Raw genomic sequence first — 18008 nt, forward strand, 5'->3', positions numbered from 1 at the left:
TTGCACTCCCAAATTTTCTATTTTACTACTGGGCTTCAAATATTATGATTATGACGCACTGGTTAGATGACACAATATCTCCACCAAATTGGCTTAAGTTGGAACAACAGGCATGTCAACCCTTCTCGTTGGGAGCCATCCTTCTGTCTCCGTCCATTGTTGAAAAGTCTGTATAAGAGCAGTATAGTGATCCACACCACTCTCCGCATTTGGAAAAAAATTAGATCACACTTTAACCTACCTCCCATATCCTATGTCCTACCCATTGTCGGAAACCCTGGTTTTCCACCATCTAATCTGAACTGTGCTTTTAAGCTTTGGAAAGGGGCAGGCATCCACACAATAGGAGACTTGTACACTGGAGATACATTTGCCTCCCTTGCACAACTACAGAGTAAATATAAGTTGCAAGGGAGTGACCACCTTAGAAATCTGCAAATAAGAGATTATGTAAGGAAACACCGACCAAATTCTGAGACCTTTGCAGGTTCTAGTCTAGATGGATGTCTCAGACTCACATCATGCTCGGTTAAAGCAATATCTTACATATATAAAACACCTTACAATCCCTTAGTCCAGTTGATTCCAACCGAATAAAATCAAAGTGGGAGGAAGAAATGGGCATTGTGATCTCTGACACAACATGGAAGGGGGGGGTTAGAGCACGTCCATCGATGCTCTAATAATGAAAGACACTGCTTAAATCAATTTAAAATCCTACATCGTCTTTACTATTCCAAGGAGAGATTACATAAAATATATACTGAGCTCTCCCCGATATGTGACAAATGCCTGTCAGCAAATGATACACTACTACATAGCTTTGTTGACTGTCCCAAAGTTCAGGCTTATTGGATCAATATTTTCAAATCAATATCTGAAATACTTCAAATTCAATTGGAACCAGACCCACTAATTATCATTTTAGGAGTGAGTATCTGATGATACTATGAAGTTGACCAACGCTCAGCAATGTTTCCTTTCCTACAGTCTTATTACTGCAAGGAGGTTGCTTCTCATACACTGGAAAGAGAAGGAGGCCTCTCCTACAAAGTTGTGACTCAGTGATCTTATGAACACACTCCACCTAGAAAGAATACGATACACTCTTATGGACAAACTCCCCTACTTTGATAAGGTGTGGTCACCTCTAATTAAGTATCTGGCAAATTAAAATCATGGTTCACTTAATGTCAACAAGCTTGACGGAGGAATGGGGTGTGGCCTGGGGAGAGTCGGGAATAGAACTCCGAGACTAAGTTAATGGAGAGCCTTTTTTTTTTTTTTTTTTTTTTTAGTTGTTCATGTTTTTTGTTTTCTTTTGTTCTATTGTGCTTTGGTCCTATGGGTATTTTGTGTATGTGTACGGGTGTTCATGGGGGAAAAAAAGAAAAAACAGCAACAAATGATGAAACGTGCATGTGAAAGATATGTGACATACTGTATACTGTACATTTGAAACTGAGGTAGCAATTTGCCAAAGGGCAGAAGAGTAAACAGTCCAGAGCCAGGGTGGGTGAAATCTCTGGCTATTCTGGTAGCTCTCTTCGGGTAGCATCTCAGGTACAGCTCCTGTTTCAGTGGATGAGAGTTCCTAATGACTTTCTCTGCTGTCCTCACCACCCTCTGAAGTAACTTTAGGTCAGAGCTGGTGCCGCTGCCATATCAGATTGAGCTGCTGCTGGTCAGAACACTTTCTGTAGTGCATCTGTAGAATGTGGTGAGGAAAGGAGGGGGAAGGTTTGCTCTTCTCGATCAATGCAGGAAGTGCAGTCACAGCTGTGCCCTCTTGACAAGTGAGGTGGGTGCATGTAGACCACGTGAGGTCGTCTGTGATGTGCACCCCCAGGAACGTGGTGCTCCTAACTGACTCCACAGTGTTGTCACCAGGGCTGAACGATATGGACAAAATTTCATATCTCGATATTCATGCCAGATATCTCGATATCGATACGACATGACATGACTACGGGTTCGGTGAAAACCAAGCATATTTCAGAAAAAGAAAAACATCATAATACAAAAAAATGTGGAAAATGCAGTTTTATTTTTAAGAACTCACTGCCAGTCATCAACATTAACATAAATTACAAATACATAAATTACAAATCAAAAATTTTACTGCAGCTCTGCTTTAACAATAGGTCCGTGGTTGTGGCGAAATGATCGATTTCACGGAGCTCCGATTCAACATTCATTTTACACTCATTATACAGTGGGGCAAAAAAGTATTTAGTCAGCCACCAATTGTGCAAGTTCTTCCACTTAAAAAGATGAGAGAGGCCTGTAATTTTCATCATAGGTACACTTCAACTATGAGAGACAGAACGGGGGGAAAGAATCCAGAAAATCACATTGTAGGATTTTTAATGAATTAATTGGTACAGTAAATTCCTCTGTAAAATAAGTATTTGTTCACCTACAAACAAGCAAGATTTCTGGCTCTCACAGACCTGTAACAACTTCTTTAAGAGGTTCCTCTGTCCTCCACTCGTTACCTGTATTAATGGCACCTGTTTGAACTCATTATCAGCATAAAAGACACTTGTCCACAACCTCAAACAGTCACACTCCAAACTCCACTATGGCCAAAACCAAAGAGCTGTCAAAGGACACCAGAAACAAAATTGTAGACCTGCACCAGGCTGGGAAGACTGAATCTGCAATAGGTAAGCAGCTTGGTGTGAAGAAATCAACTGTGGGAGCAATTATTAGAAAATGGACGACGTACAAGACCACTGATAATCTCCCTCGATCTGGGGCTCCACGCAAGATCTCACCCCATGGGGTCAAAGGGATCTCAAGAACGGTGAGCAAAAATCCCAGAACCACACAGGGGGGACCTAGTGAATGACCTGCAGAGAGCTGGGACCAAAGTAACAAAGGCTACCATCAGTAACGCACTACGCTGCTAGGGACTCAAATCCTGCAGTGCCAGACATGCCTCCCTGCTTAAGCCAGTACATGTCCAGGCCCGTCTGAAGTTTGCTAGAGAGCATTTGGATGATCCAGAACAGGATTGGGAGAATGTCAGATGGTCAGATGAAACCAAAATAGAACTTTTTGGTAAAAACTCAACTTGTCGTGTTTGGAGGAGAAAGAATGCTGAGTTGCATCCAAAGAACACCATACCTACTGTGAAGCATGGGGGTGGAAACATCATGCTTTGGGGCTGTTTTTCTGCAAAGGGACCAGGACGACTGATCCGTGTAAAGGAAAGAATGAATGGGACCATGTATCATGAGATTTTGAGTGAAAACCTCCTTCCATCAGCAAGGGCACTGAAGATGAAACGTGGCTGGGTCTTTCAGCATGACAATGATCCCAAACACACCGCCCGGGCAACGAAGGAGTGGCTTCGTAAGAAGCATTTCAAGGTCCTGAAGTGGCCTAGCCAGTCTCCAGATCTCAACCCCATAGAAAATCTTTGGAAGGAGTTGAAAGTCCGTGTTGCCCAGCAACAGCCCCAAAACATCACTGCTCTAGAGGAGATCTGCATGGAGGAATGGGCCAAAATACCAGCAACAGTGTGTGAAAACCTTGTGAAGACTTACAGAAAACATTTGACCTCTGTCATTGCCAACAAAGGGTATATAACAAAAGTATTGAGATGAACTTTTGTTATTGACCAAATACTTATTTTCCACCATTATTTGCAAATAAATTCTTTAAAAATAAGACAGCCAATGTGATTTTCTGGATTTTTTTTTCTCATTTTGTCTCTCATAGTTGAGGTATACCTATGATGAAAATTACAGGCCTCTCATCTTTTGAGGCAGGAGAACTTGCACAATTGGTGACTGACTAAATACTTTTTTGCCCCACTGTAGGAGTTTTGGAATGGCCACTTGATTAAAATGTGTTCGGGATGGTATTTTATAACACTTGTCCAGCATCCAAACCATTTTTTAAAGCCCTTTTTCGAGACTCTGTACACAGGTACCATGTCTTTTACAATATGGTATGTTAGAGTCTGTAATTTCTTTATGTCTGGTGGACGTCGACTCGTACGGTGTAACGCTACTGAGTGCATCAGCAATCAAACTTTGCTTTGGCTTATTTTGGGATGACTGAGAAGTCCCCGGTGTTTCTCTCATTGTCATACACTCTTCGTGCAGCATGCGATGGTGTTGTGCCAGGTGGTGAAACAGGTTTGTTGTGGGTCATTCCATGTCAATTCACACACCCTCCCCAGTGACACCTCTTCAATTTGCCTGATATTTATTTTATTAGTGCCTTATGATGTCAAAAGAAAGAATCCAAAATTTTAGCTTCCTAGCTGGAACAGTTTTTGAATTTTGGCCCTTCAAAGTTCAGGTGCCACGCCCACTTTTAGGGTCTGGGAATTGTACACTTAATTTGCAAGCATTTTCGGAGGCCCATATCTTTTGTTCTAAGGGGAATATAGACCTGTAAATTGCTAGATCTATGTATTCTGGCCCTGTCTATCTGATTCTGCACCTAAAAATAGCACAAGTTTACTAACTTTAGCGATATTAACCCCTATAAGTGGATTTTTTTAATGACAATTTTTTTTTTGACATTTCAGGGGTCCATATCTTGGAAAGTTTTCGTGTTGATAGGGTACAAACTGATTTATCATCATATTTGGGAACTCTACTGTGTACTTGGAGAGTTTCAGGGCACTCAGAGGTTTGGTGGGGGTACAGGAGGGCCCCAAATATGGCTTCGGGACAAAATTACCGTTTGGTACGTCCTACTTCAGGCCAATGGTTGGCCATGTGGGCACATGATGACTGGAATGAGCCTTTAACCCTATCAACAGACACCTTTTATCAAACTTTTAAGCCAATAAAAACTTTGATTATCCAACTCCTTCAATATAAACTAAGCATTTGTATATGGTACTGTTTTTGCATATTCCAGTAGTCTCCTATCAGATGCAGGAAAACTGGCAACAGTAAAGAGACCTTTCTGCCTAGAATATACAACTTTATGGCAGTCATCGTTTAGTGACAAACCAATCTTGCAAGTATTTTGTTCCATCTTCCATGAGCAGGGGATTTTTTGGTTAACAAACTGACACCGAATATTGGTGCCTTCCTCTCCCTAAAATGACCTTATTGAAACAATCCTCTTTTCTCTGTGAATTCAGTTTAGATATTTCTAAGCAAGCAAATACTCAGCTTGGGAGCCTTTGTGTGATGTCACAGTTTGTTACAAATTAATTTTACTTTGTATACAAAATAATTGTTACAAAAGTGAAACATTTGTTTACAGATATCTCTGATTTTTTTTAATGCTAACTGTTCATGAAAATACCAGTGGGTTTGAGCCATATGCTCAAAACTTTGATATTGAAACAATCAATTATTGTAAGTAATGAACACATAGCATAAAACTTAACATTTAGATGTCTTTATGATCAATACTTTAAAAACAATTGTATAGAAGAATGGTATGTATCAAAAATATATAAAGTTCCTCATGAATACCCTTGCCCCCTTCATGTTTATAATGATTATATATATTTCCCCTTTTTACTAATTGATATGCTAATTTTCCCCACATGAGTGGCTAGGGGCCCCTTCCTCTTTTCTTGAAAAAAAAAAAAAACACCTGATGAGTCTAGGTTTAACTTCCAGATCGGATGTCAGAACAAATATAGTAAAGCAACCAGGATGTTTTTCTTGGGATCAACCCCTTGTTTGCATCTTTCCCTTTCCTGTTTGAAAGATGCATTTAACTATTAAGTGTATAGTGGTCAGAGTTTGGTTGGATACAGGGAAAGGTGTCAAATGGTAAAAAAAAAAAAAAAACAGCATCGTGAAACAGCCGGGAAAGGGTTTATCCCTTGTAATTGTCAATATAACTAATTGGGTATTGGGTATAAATAATCTTCCCAGGCGGCACGGTGGTGTAGTGGTTAGCACTGTCGCCTCACAGCAAGAAGGTCCGGGTTCGAGCCCCGTGGCCGGCGAGGGTCTTTCTGTGCGGAGTTTGCATGTTCTCCCCGTGTCCGCGTGGGTTTCCTCCGGGTGCTCCGGTTTCCCCCACAGTCCAAAGACATGCAGGTTAGGTTAACTGGTGACTCTAAATTGACCATAGGTGTGAACGTGAGTGTGAATGGTTGTCTGTATCTATGTGTCAGCCCTGTGATGACCTGGCGACTTGTCCAGGGTGTACCCCGCCTTTCGCCCGTAGTCAGCTGGGATAGGCTCCAGCTTGCCTGCGACCCTGTAGAACAGGATAAAGCGGCTAGAGATAATGAGATGAGATAATCTTCCCATAGATTAAAATCACTATATGGGTGTGCTTTTACTACCTTAAACATGAATAGGCAGTCAAAACAACAGTTGACCTACTTTCCGGACTTAGGATTTTTCAGAAAACATGCAAAAATAGTACCATATAGAAATGCTTAGTTTATATTGAAGGAGTTGGATAATCAACGTTTTTATTGGCTTAAAAGTTTGATAAAAGGTGTCTGTTGATAGGGTTAAAGGTTTATTCCAGTCATCATGTGCCCACATGGCGAACTAATGGCCTGAAGTAGGGTGTACCAAATGGTAATTTTGTCCCGAAGCCATATTTGGGGCCCTTCTGTACCCCCCCACAAAAAATCCACTTTTAAGGGGTTAATATCTATAAAGTTAGTAAACCTGTGCTATTTTTAGGTGCAGAATCTGATAGACAGGTCCAGAATACATAGATATAGCAATTTACAGGTCTATATCCCCCTTAGAACAAAAAAAAAGGGCCTCCAAAAATGCTTGCAAATTAAGTGCACAATTCCTGGACCCCAAAAGTAGCCATGGCACCCAAACTTTGAAGGGCCACAACTCAAAAAAACATTCGAGCTAGGAAGCTAAAATTGTGGATTATTTCATTTGACATCATAAGGCACTAAGAAAATAAAAATGAGGCAAATTGAAGAGGTGTCACTGGGGAGGTTTTGGGCATTTGTGTGAATTGACATGGAATGACCCTTGTGCTACCTTGCTTCATCGCAATTTTTGCTAAGCACGACCTGCACAACACCTCACTCTGGTTAACATCGTCCTTTCTGAATCCAAAATACCTCCAAATAATGGAGGATGATTTATGTTTTGGCACCAAGTCAGATTCTGCACCGCCACCGGCCGCATTATCTTCCGCACTCATTTTATTTCTTTTTAATTTCCCCGCTGTGTCTGTAGTGTGTGCGCGCGCGTCGGTCTCCGTCTCCCTCACTCTCGCCCTCATATATTTGTCATTGGTTGGCTTCAGTTGTCGATCCACAGCAAGCATGAAATAAGATTTGTGGTTGGCTGGCCTTAGCGGTGCATTCAAGGGCAATCGTAAAAATGATGTTTGGTGTGACTGCCAGAGCTGTACATGCAGGGCGAGCACGGGGAGGGGAAATCTATATCGTCGCTTTTTCAATATTAATATCTTGAATGTTCATATCTAGATATAGATACGATAACGATATATCGTTCAGCCCTAGTTGCCACTGATCGTGAGCAGAGTGTGTGTATGCTTCTTCCTGAAGTCAACAGTGACCTCCTTTATCTTGTTGACATTTAAAGACAGGCTGTTATTATACCAGGCACCAAGTTGGTTCACTTCCCTCCCTGTAGGCAGAGTCATTGTCATTGCTGATGAGGCCTACCATTGTTGTCTCCAAACACAGCCCTGGGGAACCCTGGTGTTTTCGATGATGGTCTTGGAAGCGTTTTTTCCAATTAATACTATCTGGGGTCTGTCTGTAAGAAAGTCTAATGTCCAGTTACATAGTGGGGTGTTGAGGCCCAATGGGCCAAGTTTCCAGACCAAGTGTTGGGGGATAGCTCTATTGAAGGTGGAAGTGAAGTCAATGAAGAGCATGCGCATGTAACGGTTCTTATTCCTCAGGTGTACCAGGCTCAGGTGCAGTGCTGCCAATATGGCATCGCCAGTGGAGCGGTTAAGAGGGTATGAAACTGGAGTGAGTCAAGTGTGCTGGGAGTCAAGATGTGGTCCTTGACCAGCCTCTTGAAGCACTTCATCATGATGGAAGAGTGCGCGATAGTGCAGTAGTCATTGAGGGTTGATGCTGATGTCTTTGACAACGGTATGATGGTGGTGGTCTTGAAGCATGGGGTACGATGGCTTGGCTCAGGGAAGTGTTGTACATATCTGCAAGTTCATGTGTTAATTGGTCTACGCATTCTCTGAGTACACACCCTGGTAAGTTGTCAGGCCCTGCAACTTTATGTGGGTTGACACTGAGCAGGGTCCTCCTGACGTCAGTTGGCTCAAGACAGAGTACTTCATGTCAAGTCAGTTTATTTGTATAGCACTTTCAACAACAGACATTCTCACAAAACTGCTTCAGAGAAAAATAAAGACTTTAAACATATGAGCTAATGTTATCTCTTATAAATTTATTTATATCTGATGAGCAAGTCTATGGTGACGGTGGCAAGGGAAAAAAAATTCATCTGGGCGGTGAGGGGCTTTCTTTGCTAGCATGTTTTTTTTTTTTTCCCTTCTCAAACTGGCAGAATTAGGCACATAGCATCTTGAGAAAGTCTATGTTGTCATTGCAAGATGGTGGGTGGACCTGTAGCCTGTAAAAGACCTTGGAGTGATCACTGACTTCAGTCTTTCATTTGAAACTCATGTCAATAATATTACCAGGATATCCTTCTTTCATCTCAAACATATTGCTAAGAAAAAATGTCACTACATGATGCAAAAAAAAAAAAAACTAGTTTATGTCTTTGTTACCTCTAGGTTGGATTACTGAAATACCTTACTGTGGGAACATTCCATTAGGATCACAAACAAGCTCCAGTTAGTCCAGAATGCAGCAGTGAGGGTCCTTACTAGAACCAAAAGATATGACCATATCACCCCATCTTATCCACATTGCATTGGCTCCCAATCAAATTTTGCAATGATTATAAAATACTACTAACAACTAATAAAATACCGAATGGTCTCATGCCACAGTATCGGAGCGCACGTCTGGTCTTTTATGACCCACCACGCTGATTGAGACTACTTTGATCAAAAAGTGCAAGCTACTTGTTGGTACCTCAAATAATGAAGGCTACAGCAGGGGGCAGAGCCTTTTCTTACAAAGCCCCACACTTATAGAATAGCCTTCCAAGTAGTGTTCAGGTCTAAGACACAATCTCAGTATTTATGTCTTGGCTGAAAAAAAATCTTGAGTCAAGCTTTTTGTTAATAGCTGTTTATTAGGTAAAGGAGCAGAACTGGAGGGTTCTTGGGCATCATGCTTCAATAAACTGAGATGTATGGATGCTGTCGCTCCCCACTCCCACACGTTCACTCAGGTTTGTTAACGGTGGAGTGGCTACTGCTTTATGTTCCTGGACTTCCTCATGTCTGTGTTACCTTCTGGCTCTCCCTTTTAGTTATGCTGTCATAGTTAGTCTTGCCAGAGTCCCTGCTTGCACTCAGAACACAATGTACACTGTTCTTAACCATTAGGTGACACTAAGCATACCTCTCTCTCTCTCTCTCTCTCTCTCTCGTTACACATCACTTAGCTCAAGAATTTATGAATGCTGTGACTGAATGGAAGCGAGAGAGACCAAATATCACAATCCCAGTCACAACAGATAATGCACAGAACACTGTAAATGCCATCCATGAAGCTGATGGGTTTGGGCCCAACACTGGATGTTTTACACACATGCTTAACCTCGCAGCTAAGAGGGCAGTCTCTCTCATGACAGTGTCCCACCTCCTGGGGAAGATCAGAAAAGTAGTGATATTTTTTTACACAAAAACGCCACAGCTCACCAAGTTGACAGTCAAGTAAGAGCTGCTAGATATACCAAAGCACAAATTAATCCATGATGTCAAAACCCGCTGGAATACCATACATGACATGCTAGAACATCATGTAGAACAGCAACCGGCCATCTACTCTGCTGTATTGGACAAGGCTGTGAAGAAGTCGGTCATAGTCATGTTGACTGACGGTGAACTGAAGGTGGTAGAACTCATTCAGCCCCCTGAAAGCAATGACAACTCTCATAAGCAGTGAAACAAGTCCCACCTCATAAATGATTAGAGGGATAAAGACAATGATTCTGAAATCCATGGCACCAGGTCCTGAAGACAGTACAACCATCACAGAGGTCAAGGCAGCAAATCACCCAGGACTTGGAGTGGAGACACACAAATCCTGATCTTCCAGACTACCCTTCATCGAGCTACAGATGTTGAGCCAAGGTTTAAATCCCTGCCTTTCCTAGATGAAGCATGCTGTGATCGTCTACAAGGATCTCATCAAAGGAATGGTAGAGCATGTTCATCAGGTATTTAATCTTTTTTAAATCATTTTTCATTGTATTATCATGTGCATTAAAATGTGATGTTTTTGATATGCATCACCTGCACTTCATAATAATAATAATAATAATAATAATACATTTCCTATTTTTCTTGCAGATTCAAGCAAGCAGGATCATCCACAAAGGAAGAAAATTTATCCTCATTATCCTGTTCTCAAAACAAGACCACCATGTCAGTTATTTGGGGACCTTTTCAAAGCAGAGGAACAAACTTTTCCCCTTTTCCAAAATTACTGAGGAGGTGGTCACCTCATACAAGGCAACAGATTGCCTTCATGTGGATGGTGATCGTTTTGTGTGATGGAAAACAAACCAGTCAAAGTTCCCCCATGTTGCAAAACGTGCACAACTCTGTGTCCCAGGAACCTCTGTTGCAAGTGAGAGTTTTCTCCACCGCAGGGGACGCTGTCAGCGCAAGCCGTTCCTGTATTGATTCAGAGAATGTGGATTTTTTTTTTTTTTTACAAAAGAACCTCGACATAAAGGACTAGATATCTCATATCGGGTACTAAATTGATGTTGCACTTTATTTTTACATTTAATACTGTTTATACAAGTATGTACCCTATTTATTTGAAATAGAGAAGGCAAAGGGTACAGGTTGTCAAAGTTAAGAAGCACTTTTAATTTTTATATTTTTCTTCCACTGATCGACAGTAGAGCCAGAAACCAGACCTTTTCAGTCATGCTGCCATTTTTCTGAATGGAAAGTTTTATTAGTCAAAAGGCAAAATAAAGAGTTCATTGCTTAAAGGGTGGTGTTTTACCTTTTTTTGCTTAAATATAAAAGATACTGAAACCGTACCATTATCGTGGCCCAAGAACTGTGATGCATACTGTACCGTGGGCCCATTGTACTGTTGCATCCATAGTATGTAGAGCCCCTGATCCATCCTGATGCTCCATTTCTAGTACGGCATCAGGATGGATTTGGTCTTCAAGATGGTGCCAGTGAGTAGGCTGCCATGCTAACTGTTCCGACCACACTTTCTTTCTTGCTTGCTTTTTAAGTTATTCACCTGGCTGTTTTTAGACATTTTTAGCTCTTCAGTATAGCAACAGTGATTAGATATGATCGAAAAAACCTTATTTCTATTGGTCAGCAATCTATTCACATACCAACACTTAACTCCAGACCCAGCCTGACCGAGGAAGAACAAAGGTCAAAAGACCCTAAGCAACGACCTCGAGGGAAACGAGCCAGTGTCAGGAACAGGCTGCGGGCTCATGATGCCCAGTATCATGCACCAATGTCCAGTATCCTGCTAGCCAATATACAATCCATCGAAAACAACCCTGATGACCCAAGGGCCAGAGTCAAGTTTCAGAAGGGTATTCAAGACTGCAGCCTTCTCTGCTTCACGGCTGAACCCAGCAGTACCGGACCACGCAGTACAGCTGGCAGGATTCTCAGCTTACCGTATGGACAGAGCAATGGAGTTGAGGAAGGCAAGAGGAGGTGGTGTGTGTCTACTGGTGAACAGATGGTGCGGTTGTACTTCTTGTACTTTCTCCTCCCACACGCTCATGTTCAACCAACCTGGAAATTCTGACCATCACATGTCACTCTTTCTAGCTTCCGCGAGAATTCACCTCAGTCATAGTCAGTGCAGTTTATATTCTGCTTCAGGCAGACACAGACACTGCCTTGTGTGAGCTACATGAGGACCTCATTCAACACGTGATAAACCACCGGAACGCTGCGTTTATTGTGGCATGGGACTTTCTTGGTTTGGCTTCTTCTTCTTTAACAATGCCAACTTTAAATGTGTACTTCCAACTCTCCACCAACACATCACCTGTCCCACCAGGGGAAAAAGGACTTTGGACCACTGTTACAGTCTGTTCAGGGACCGTTACAAGGCAAAGCCCCTGCCAGCGTTTGGGAAATCAGACCATGCCGCCACCTTCATGACTCCTGTTTACAAACGGAGACTGAAACAGGAAGCCCCAGTTGTGAGGGAGGTCACTTTCTGGATGGACCCATCAGAAATTGCCCTGCAGGACACCTTGGATAACGCAGACTGGGACATGTTCTGGCAGAGCTCTGACGACATCAACACATTTTCAAAAGTGGTTATGGGATTTATCGGGAAACTCATGGACAGCACAGTTCGCAAAACTACCATCAGGACGTCGTGGGTGAATCAAACAATCCGCGATGCTCGGAGATCACACACACCGCCACCTGTAAGGCAGGGTTTACTACTGGAAATATGGACCAATATAAAAGCTGTGTCTTACAATATGCGCAGAGCAGTAAAGGAGGCAAAGTGGAACTACGGGGGCAAACTCGAGTCACAGCTACAACAAAGTGACACTAGAAGCCTCTGGAAGGGACTCGGGACAATAAAGGACTACAAAAAAAAAAAAAAAAAAAAAAAAAAAAACACCCTCTACAACAAATGCATCGCTGGCAGATGAGCTGAACACGTTTTATGCTCGCTTCAACGCTGCAGCTAATGCTCCTGTAAATAGCTGCATGAATAACATGCACATGGAGAGCGCCAGTGAGGGGACCACTTTTGTCATCACAGAACAAGCCGTGAGGAATGCCTTCGGGAGAGTGAACACCAGGAAGGCATCAGGACATGATGGCATCTCAGGTAGGGTCCTGAGAGCTTGTGCAGACCAGCTAGCACTGGTGTTCATGGAGATCTTCAACTTCTTCGTGGCTCAGGCAATGATCCCCAGGTGTTTCAAGCAGTCAATTATCGTTCCTGCCCCAAAGAAACAGCAGCCCGCTTGTCCTAATGATTACCGTCCAGTAGCACTGACCTCAGTTGTGATGAAGTACTTTGAAAGACTGGTCAGAAACTTCATCACCTCTTCACTTCCTACCAACTTGGACCCACTACAGTTTGCCTACCGGTTCAATCATACCACTGATGACATCACACATCTCCTGCACACAGTTCTTGGCCACCTTGACTCCAGGAGGGGGAATTATGTTAAGATGCTGTTTGTAGACAGTAGTTCTGCATTCAACACAAAAATTCCCTCAAAGTTCTTCACAAAGTTGAAGGATCTGGGACTCAGGCCATTACTGTATCAGTGGATCCTCAACTTCCTTTTGGATAGACCACAGGCAGTAAGGGTAGGGAAACATGTCTCCCCCCCCCACCACCACTGGAGCCCCCTGTTGTACTCTCTGTACACTTACGACTGCATAGCCTCATCAGACTCCACCACCATCAAGTTTGCTGGCAACACTGTTGTGGTAGGCCTGACCACCGATAACAATGAGGAGGCCTACCTGGAAGATGTCAGAAACCTGAAGATCTGGTGCCAGGACAACAACCTCCTCTTAAATGTCAGCAAGACAAAGGAGTTGATCATGGACTTCTGCACAAAGCAGGGGAAGAACTACAAGCCCCTCAACATCAACAGGACCCCAGTGGGGAAAGTGGAAAGCTTTTGGTACCTGGGCGTCCACATCACACATCTGCCACATCAATGCCCTGATTAAGAAGGCCCACCAGCATCTTTTCCATCTAAGATGTCTCAGAGATTTCCATGTTCCGCCAAAGGTGCTGAGGAACTTTTACTCCTGTACCATCGAGAACATCCGAACAGGAAATATCTCCACTTGGTTTGGGAACAGCACCAACCAGGACAGACGGGCTTTCCAGAGTGGTGCGATCAGCCAAATGCATCATCTCCACCAAGCTCCCTGACCTGGAATCTATTTACACCAAGTGGTGCCGGACCAAGAAGATAATGAAAGACCTCAGCCACCCCAACCATGGACTCTTCTCTCTGTTGAAGTCAGGGAAGCGCTTTCACTCCCTCAAGGCCAACATGAAGAGAATGAGGAAGAGCTTTTTCCCTTAGATCATTCAGGCTCTTAATCAGGACAATAACAGTAAGAATAATGAACAATAAAAGACAACCAATATGTACTGTCACCACTTCACCCTCATCCCCCAACTCTTACACCTCTTCATGTAATTTCATCTAACTGAAATACAATATATACACAATACATTTCTACAGCAATTACATGTCTTTGTGCAACCTAATTAGAATGCAATATACATTTCAATACACTCATTACAGTGCAATATATTCTGTGCAGTATGGTTATACATACTTCTCTTGTGCAACCCAATTTTAGTACAATATACATTTCAACGCACGTTACAGTGCAATATATTTCTCATGCGCAATATCCATCCATCCATTATCTGTAGCCGCTTATCCTGTCCTACAGGGTCGCAGATGGGCTGCGAGGCCCGCACCAGAGCGACAGAGTCATTTGGAGCGGTGGCATGAACGACCTGGCTGAGCTGCCATGAAATGTCTGGCTTCATGAGCCCTTGAATACTCCCTTTGATGCTCTTCTTCAATTGCAGACACTGAGCTTTTAACTATGCTTCACCATGTTGCTCTATCCAAGGCATCCCTTTCCCACATCTGATTGATAATTCCGGCATTCTTCATGTTCCTGTTCAAGACGTCTTTGTACCTCAGTTTCTGTCTTCCTTGTCTCCCATTTCTTCAGCTCAGTTATCTGTAGAAAACAGCTTTGGGTAGTTGCGTGTCAGGCATGCGCCAGATATGTTCAGCCCAATGAATTTGGTAAGCTGTAATAAGGGCTTCCATGCTTACTGTATTAGCTCACCTGAGGACTTCTACATTGGGGACCTTGTCCTGCCATCTTATTTTGAGGATTTGACGCAGGTGTCGGAGTTGTCGCCTGGTCAGTTTCTTGAAATGTTCACAGTAGAGTGTCATGCATTCGGTGAGGTAAAGCAGAGATGGTTAGACTGCAGTGTGGTATACTTACAATTTAGTGGTTCTCTTAATAACTATGGTCTCGCCATGATGCTTTTGTAATGCACTGAAGGCTTTGGTGGCAGCTTGAATACGCTGGTCTACCTCCAAGTCTGAGGAGTTTGTGTTGGTAACTGCACTGCCTAAGTACAACCCCGATTCCAAAAAAGTTGGGACAAAGTACGAATTGTAAATAAAAATGGAATGCAATAATTTACAAATCTCAAAAACTGATATTGTATTCACAAAAGAACATAGACAACATATCAAATGTCGAAAGTGAGACATTTTGAAATTTCATGCCAAATATTGGCTCATTTGAAATTTCATGACAGCAACACATCTCAAAAAAGTTGGGACGGGGCAATAAGAGGCTGGAAAAGTTAAAGGTACAAAAGAGGAACAGCTGGAGGACCAAATTGCAACTCATTAGGTCAATTGGCAATAGGTCATTAACATGACTGGGTATAAAAAGAGCATCTTGGAGTGGCAGCGGCTCTCAGAAGTAAAGATGGGAAGAGGATCACCAATCCCCCTAATTCTGCGCCGACAAATAGTGCAGCAATATCAGAAAGGAGTTCGACAGTGTAAAATTGCAAAGAGTTTGAACATATCATCATCTACAGTGCATAATATCATCAAAAGATTCAGAGAATCTGGAAGAATCTCTGTGCGTAAGGGTCAAGGCCAGAAAACCATACTGGGTGCCCGTGATCTTCGGGCCCTTAGACGGCACTGCATCACATACAGGCATGCTTCTGTATTGGAAAATCACAAAATGAGCTCAGGAATATTTCCAGAGAACATTATCTGTGAACACAATTCACCGTGCCATCCGCCGTTGCCAACTAAAACTCTATAGTTCAAAGAAGAAGCCATATCTAAACATGATCCAGAAGCGCAGACGTCTTCTCTGGGCCAAGGCTCATTTAAAATGGACTGTGGCAAAGTGGAAAACTGTTCTGTGGTCAGACGAATCAAAATTTGAAGTTCTTTATGGAAATCAGGGACGCCGTGTCATTCGGACTAAAGAGGAGAAGGATGACCCAAGTTGTTATCAGCGCTCAGTTCAGAAGCCTGCATCTCTGATGGTATGGGGTTGCATTAGTGCGTGTGGCATGGGCAGCTTACACATCTGGAAAGACACCATCAATGCTGAAAGGTATATCCAGGTTCTAGAGCAACATATGCTCCCATCCAGACGACGTCTCTTTCAGGGAAGACCTTGCATTTTCCAACATGACAATGCCAAACCACATACTGCATCAATTACAGCATCATGGCTGCATAGAAGAAGGGTCCGGGTACTGAACTGGCCAGCCTGCAGTCCAGATCTTTCACCCATAGAAAACATTTGGCGCATCATAAAACGGAAGATACGACAAAAAAGACCTAAGACAGTTGAGCAACTAGAATCCTACATTAGACAGGAATGGGTTAACATTCCTATCCCTAAACTTGAGCAACTTGTCTCCTCAGTCCCCAGACGTTTACAGACTGTTGTAAAGAGAAAAGGGGATGTCTCACAGTGGTAAACATGGTCTTGTCCCAACTTTGAGATGTGTTGTTGTCATGAAATTTAAAAATCACCTAATTTTTCTCTTTAAATGATACATTTTCTCCGTTTAAACATTTGATATGTCATCTATGTTCTATTCTGAATAAAATATGGAATTTTGAAACTTCCACATCATTGCATTCCGTTTATATTTACAATTTGTACTTCATCCGGGGCGGCACGGTGGTGTAGTGGTTAGCGCTGTCGCCTCACAGCAAGAAGGTCCTGGGTTCGAGCCCCGGGGCCGGCGAGGGCCTTTCTGTGTGGAGTTTGCATGTTCTCCCCGTGTCCGCGTGGGTTTCCTCCGGGTGCTCCGGTTTCCCCCACAGTCCAAAGACATGCAGGTTAGGTTAACTGGTGACTCTAAATTGACCGTAGGTGTGAATGTGAGTGTGAATGGTTGTCTGTGTCTATGTGTCAGCCCTGTGATGACCTGGCGACTTGTCCAGGGTGTACCCCGCCTTTCGCCCGTAGTCAGCTGGGATAGGCTCCAGCTTGCCTGCAACCCTGTAGAAGGATAAAGCGGCTAGAGATAATGAGATGAGATGAATGAGAATGAGACTTTGTCCCAACTTTTTTGGAATCAGGGTTGTAGATGAAACTCTCAGAACTCCTAAGAGGTGTTTCACTGACCAAAACAAATGTTGTTTGACCTTGCCTGTGGCTCGGGTGAGGGTTGATACAGGAGTTCAGTTTTCATGGTATTGATTTTCAATCCAAAGAGGGTTGCAACTATGGCAAAGCAATCAACGATTTCCTGCATGTCATCCAAACCTGTTGCTACAAATGCAGTCATCTTTGTACAGCAGTTCTCGCACGCAAATCTGCCGAGTTTTGGTTGAGGACTTGAGCCTGGCAAGATTGAGAAGTTTGCCTTCCGATCGAGTCCTGATGTAGACTCCTTTATCTAGGTTAGTACCCACAGTCTCTAGTACTGCTGTAAGGTAGAGTATAAACAATGCCGAGGCAAGAACGCATCCCCGTTTGACACCATGCTTGGCAGGAAAAGCTTCAGTAATGTCTCCTCCAATTGAAACCTTCCCAGACATGTTCTCATGGAAGAGCTTAATGAGCTGCATCAGTCTTTTCAAGCATCCATACACTTCTAGTACCTTCCAAAGTGTCTCTTGGTCAACGGTGTCAAAGGCCTTTGAGAAGTCTACTAAAACCACATACAGAGGTCAATGTTGCTTGATGGCTTTCTCTTGGAGTTGTCTCAGAGTAAAGATTATATGTGAGGTAGATCTGCCAGCCCTGCAACTGCACTGACTTTCTGGAAGTACATCTTCTGATACATTTTTAATTTAGTTTAGAACTATCTTGGCCAGAATCTTGCCTGCAGTGGAAAGCAGAGAGAT

At 42.9% G+C, this 18008-nt stretch overlaps 1 protein-coding gene across 2 annotated transcripts in view; it reads right to left on the bottom strand.

The window, feature by feature from the left end:
• LOC132894125 (histone-lysine N-methyltransferase PRDM9-like) overlaps positions 1-18008 on the bottom strand; it is a 178662-nt gene that overhangs the window by 154198 nt on the left and 6456 nt on the right. The gene's annotated exons all lie outside the window — the stretch shown is intronic.

The sequence above is a fragment of the Neoarius graeffei genome, chromosome 11 (genome assembly GCF_027579695.1).
Source record: "Neoarius graeffei isolate fNeoGra1 chromosome 11, fNeoGra1.pri, whole genome shotgun sequence".
Lineage (NCBI taxonomy): Eukaryota > Metazoa > Chordata > Actinopteri > Siluriformes > Ariidae > Neoarius > Neoarius graeffei.